The sequence below is a fragment of the Rhipicephalus sanguineus genome, chromosome 11 (assembly GCF_013339695.2).
Source record: "Rhipicephalus sanguineus isolate Rsan-2018 chromosome 11, BIME_Rsan_1.4, whole genome shotgun sequence".
Lineage (NCBI taxonomy): Eukaryota > Metazoa > Arthropoda > Arachnida > Ixodida > Ixodidae > Rhipicephalus > Rhipicephalus sanguineus.
Window position 1 is genome coordinate 48,352,693 of NC_051186.1, and position 5,615 is coordinate 48,358,307.

The 5,615-nt window shown below is 42.0% G+C and overlaps 1 long non-coding RNA gene across 1 annotated transcript; it reads left to right on the forward strand.

The window, feature by feature from the left end:
• Positions 1-663: 663 nt before the first annotated feature.
• On the forward strand, positions 664-5,207 carry LOC119373400 (uncharacterized). Its single transcript, XR_005179850.2, has 3 exons — positions 664-2,143; positions 4,035-4,176; positions 5,071-5,207. It is a non-coding gene; the product is annotated as an uncharacterized LOC119373400 (long non-coding RNA).
• The last annotated feature ends 408 nt before the right edge of the window (positions 5,208-5,615 follow it).

The following is a 5,615-nucleotide window of genomic DNA, read 5'->3' on the forward strand; positions in this document are numbered from 1 at the left end:
CCGAACAGTGTCTGCCTCGCCGATTGACACGCCCCGTGACAGCGCAGCAGCACTTACCTAGCAGTAGATGAGTACGGCCGATACGCGTTTTCACTTCGCTAAAAAGCCAGCAGTGCAGGAGGATTGGCCATCGGAGATCATAGGCTCAACAAGAACACTTCGCAGCCGCACTGGGATTTCTTGTGCGTCCGAATTCACGCCAGACGTTTACACGAACAGTGCAACATTTATTTTATCGTCGATGTCGTCCTTCGTGACAACCAGAATGCGGCACTAGCCCCCAAGTACACTCTCACGTTCGACAAAACACCACGTTTTTACATCGCAATCTAGGCAACACGTTTTTTCCAGCAGCGGCAATCCGCACATTGTACCGCACGATCACATGGACCTCCTTGCCTGATGATGATGACGATGTCTGCTGCCTCTTTCCTTTGGAGTACTTTGGAGCGGGTGATTGACAAGCTATGCCGGATCGGGCAAAGAAGCAAACGAAAGAGGAGTGGAAATAAAACTAAAACGAAAGTGACAACGGGAACAAAAAATTGACTGTGGGAATCGAGTACGAAACCGAAACCACGTTTGCGGCGCTAGCACTCCTGTCAGAGGGATCAGGTGCATTGTCATCACCATCACACAATGGCGGCCGCCATGCCGGCCGAGCACATTGTGTGGTCAGTTCGCGTTGGTTCGCGTAGAACCTGTGCGCGTTGTATCTGTTCCCAGTGAAGTGCAAATTGTGATGAGCCATTTTAATTATGGAGGTGCACGACAAGGGAAGGCTAATTTGCACACTGAATATAGCTGCGTCGTGTCTTTTTCGTGTGCGCGAGGCTTGTGACCGTGAGTAGCGCGATGGGATATCTTCAGCTACACGTCGATCTGAAAAAGTTACTACGGGCCGAAAACGGGATAATATCCGGACCTCGAAGAAAACCTTGCAGACTTTCTTAAACAACTCTGCATATAATGACTGTCAAGGGAACAGCACATGACCAAGGCGTATCCAGAAGTGATCTTAGAGCCAGCAAAACAGGCTCACGGAAGAAAAGGAACTGCCAGGACAATAAGTTTTATATTCTTTGAAGGAAAATTGTGCTTGCTTGTCTCTCTCTCTTTTTGTAATCGTAAACATAGGAGCGTGCTACAGTTTTATCATTAAGATGTGGTAACAATATCTTAATGAGAATTTTTATTTTTGAAAATTGTGTTTGTTTGTCTCTCTCTCTCTTTTTGTAATCGTAAGCTTAGGAGCGTGCTACAGTTTTATTACGATGTGGTAGCAATATCTTAATGAGAATTTTAATTTTTGAACCAGCAAAATCAGGTGCTCGCAAGATTCGTGTAAATACTCTACCTGAAGGCATAGTTTTTTTCAAGCTGAACTAAATAAATGCTTTTTCTTGTCTTTTTGCACCCATTGTAAGTCTATACCATTCAGTGTTTCCAAGTAACATATTTGGATGCACTTGACCAGTTAGCATGTCTCTTTTTGGGGGCACTTCTGATTAGCCGAACAGATGACTGCGGTCCCTTAGAGGTCGTTTTAACGGGAGTCTACTGTATACTGTACATCTAGCTTATGATGAGACACTGCAGTCAACCATGCAGCCTCTGAAGCAGGCTGACCTGCACTGGCACGAGCAGTTTTTGACCATCACCCTAAATATTCATGATGTGCAAAGACATATTGAAATGCGCCTTATGGGAAGGAGCTCCACTCTCTTTGCAACGCATCTTGATGTGGTCTACATAAATGAGCTTATGTTTTAATTCTTCATGTTTATAGGGTGCTGCGGTTAACACTTGTTATGTCGCGCACAGCCATCTGATAAAGGATAAAAACAAAGTTGGGTACAATATTCTCACACCAATACCCTTTAAATATTGAGAAACTTGTTAAGTTCTTATTGGTCCCTTTGAAATGGATGCTGTAACGTGAGTTTCACAACGAGATTCTTACTATTTAATTTTTTTTCACAGGAACCATCTTTTCTGACAAATGTTATGTGGCCTGTGAGCAGGAACTGTTTTGCGAAGCATCCAATTTCACCGAGGCAGTCTGCGTAATGTTCCTGACTTACTATGCTTTCAACATGATGTACCCGAACAATGCTGCGACAACACTGGAATTCTTGCAAAGGTCAGTTATTTAATTTTTTTTTTCTGTTGGTGGTCATTTGGGCTGTTAAGTGTGCTATCAGTCTCACATTTTAAGTGCCACCTTAAATTGTGTGTGGCATTCAGTACTGCTGCACACATATTCTTAACCAGTAAAAGTGTTTCCGAATTTTTGTGTAAGTTATGGCTTGCCAGAGTCTGAAATCGTTAATCCCGCATACATGAGAAAAAAAACATTGGCCTGCTCTGTGGGCTGATAATGGTGCGATTTGTAGATTGCAATGTGGCATCGCACACACACCAGATCCACTCACTTTGTCAATGTCTACTCATTTAATTGAGGTTAAGCAAGCACTGCACTGCTAGCTGCTATTATGAAGGAAAATTTATGCTTGTTATGACTTAACCTGTACAGACTAGTCTGCTCCACTGTTAAAGGGACACTAAAGAGAAACAATGAATTGGTTTAGATTGATAAAGTGCGCTCGAAGAACCCTTGTGTAGTTTATTTCACCACCATAGGTTTATTATTAGCGGAGAAAACAAGTTCAAAGTTTCATTTTTAAATTTCGCGCCGAACTTTGTAATTCGTGATGTAAAAGATTTAAAAGAGCATTCAATGTGTTTTGGTGCCACTGGCTCGACGAAATTTCCACAAACTCGTTTTGTCAAGTCTCTTGCCCCATCAGAGGAGGATGTACTTTGATTCAACCGATTAGGAACTACGTAGGCCCAAGCAGGTGCCGTCAAAAACATGTGACGTCACGGCAAATGGTGCGAGAATTCCAAGGTGGCGTTGCCACCTGTATTTTCTTTTTGCACGTTTTCTCGCTTATTAAGCGTCTTCTCGCAGCAAGCGTGGTGTTTTTGGTATCGTGGAAGACCACTTTACTAATGCGAGAAAAATCGTTTTGCTCTTTAGTGTCCCTTTAAAGAGATTCAGGGGCGTAGCCAGGGGGCGAGGGTTGGAGGATGCGAAACCCCCCCCCCCCTGGAATTTTTAAATTTTGCATATGTAGATATGCATGCACAAACATACATAAAGTATTGTGGAACCCCCTCCCCTTTTCCTGAAAAAAATTTCCGACTACGCCCCTGACCTGATTGTAATCACCTTGCCAAGAACGAGAGCCAAATGACTTCTGAGGTAGTCCATATGCACCGTTTTTTCCCCCGAAGCGACAAATGATCAATAATTTGTCACGACCATCCTGAATTTTGGTGCCATTCTGTAAACTACCCCCCCCCCCCCGGCCTTCCACTTTTCTTGTAATTTCGAGTTGCAGAGGGGGGGGGGGCGTGCTTGAAATTTTAAGTTAGTTTAAGGCGTCACTTTTTTGCATTTCCTGTTGGAGATAGAATTTGCTAATTGCTTTACACACATTGTTTCATTACATTATGTGCACAGCCTTTAACCTGTTGCTGTTATCTATGCACAGGAAAGCAACAATGTAAAGAAGAAAATTGCACATGACATTTATGTATCTTGACTTTGGTGTGCAGGAACTTCAAGTGGTCATATTATTTCAGAATCCTGCACCAACCATCATATGCCATGTGCACATTAGAGGCGAAAACCACATTACTTTTTAAAATGTATGCAATGTTGTGCATAGCTGCTTTGTTGCACTACACAATAGTTTGTAAGCCACTCAACACAGCCAACAATGCTTTTAAGTTTCACTTCAGCTGGTTGCACTGTCAGATGCAGCAGTCACTGCAAATGTATGTGAACCACTTGTGCACGTGCCTGCTCAGGCCAGCATGACTTGGGAAACCGAATATATTTTTATATAGTGGTAGCATTAATACTATCTCAGCTTACTGCTTCCTATAGTGGTATTGCACAGTTTTGTGCTATCAATGCATTGCGAGTCCTTTCGTGAGGTAAAGATACACTTTTCATTTTACAGGCAGCTGTTCCTCATCAATCCACCAAGCGGTACAAAGCGGGAAGGGGGACAGCGGTCAAGGACGGTGGTTAATTCGAGAATTATGAAGCTGAACCATGTGCTTCGAGCAAACGTCTCACCCGAGCAGCTGGACTCTGACCAGGTGCGTTTTACCGGTCATGAAATGTCATTAATAGCTTATTCTCATGTGGCACCATTTTTCATGTGAAGTGCTCCATTTCAGCGGCATATCATGAGAGTAAGCTTATCAGCATTATCAGTACGGTTAGTTGTTTTCGGGTTTTACGGTTGAACCTCTTTATTAGGGACCCTGATGTAACAGACAATTGGCATATAAGAGACACCGTGCACCTGCATCAAAAATAGGGTTGATCAGAAAATGGGAACATGGTACCCTGCTTAAAAGAGACCTTTCATTTACCACATTTTCTAATGTATAACTCGCACAAATTGTACAAAAATTCGGGGTGCGGGTTATGCACCAATTTTGGTGTGCGAGTTTGCTTCCTGTCAATATGCTGGGAGTCGTCCCCCCCCCCCTTTTTTTTCTTTCGTGGTTTGCATTGGAGGTGTCGGTTACATGCAAAAAAATGCAGTCTGACAACAAGTGCCCCTCAGTGCATGTCTCTTGTAAAAGAGTTTAGCTGTATGTTTTTTTCAAATCTGGTGGTATTCCTCAAGCTAATAATCAGGGAGAAATTAATGTATTTGTACAATCATCCTGAAATGTGAGTTTTTTAGGTCTAATTTTATCAATGTTCTACGAAATAAATATTTATGACTTAAAAATAATGACAACAAAGAGCCTTAAACTTCTTTTATTCACGTAAGGCTAAAAGACACCTTTCATTTACCAAATTTTCTAATGTATAACTCGCACAAGTTGTACAAAAATTCGGGGCGCATTTATGCAACAATTTTGGTGCGCGAGTTTGAGGCATCAGAATGTGCTGACACTAGGTGCTTGCTGTAATTCTTGCTTCTGTACTCGCCTAGCGTGATTGTGCTAACACTTCTTTTTTTTTTTTGTTTTCAGTGAACACAGTGCACAATACTGCACATTATTGTTACGGGCACCACGGGAATGTGGAAATAGTACAAATGCCACGATTATTTACAAGTTTCCATTATACATTGTATTTCGCATTCTAGATCTATAAGATATTGAGATCAAATAAAACTTCTGTGAATTCACTTTGCGTATGCTTCACATTTGTTTTTTACGTGCACCTTTATTCATATTTCGGAGAACACGTTCTTTTTACGCATGCTTAATATCGCACTTACAGAAGACACATTTGTTTTTTACGTACACCTTTATTCAAGTTTCGGAGAACACGTTCTTTTTACGCATGCTTAATATCGCACTTACAGAAGACACATTTGTTTTTTACGTACAGCTAGCATTCCAATTAATGTAGTGCCATAGATTGTACACGGAGTTGCCTTCGTGATCTGCTTTCCATTTCTTTGTTACGGGGCAAGGTAATGTTATGTGTTACTAGCTGTACGTGTTCTGAAGTCTACGTCATCTCTGGTCTGCCGTTTACCTTATGCGGAATAGTGGTCGGCAGCATTTTA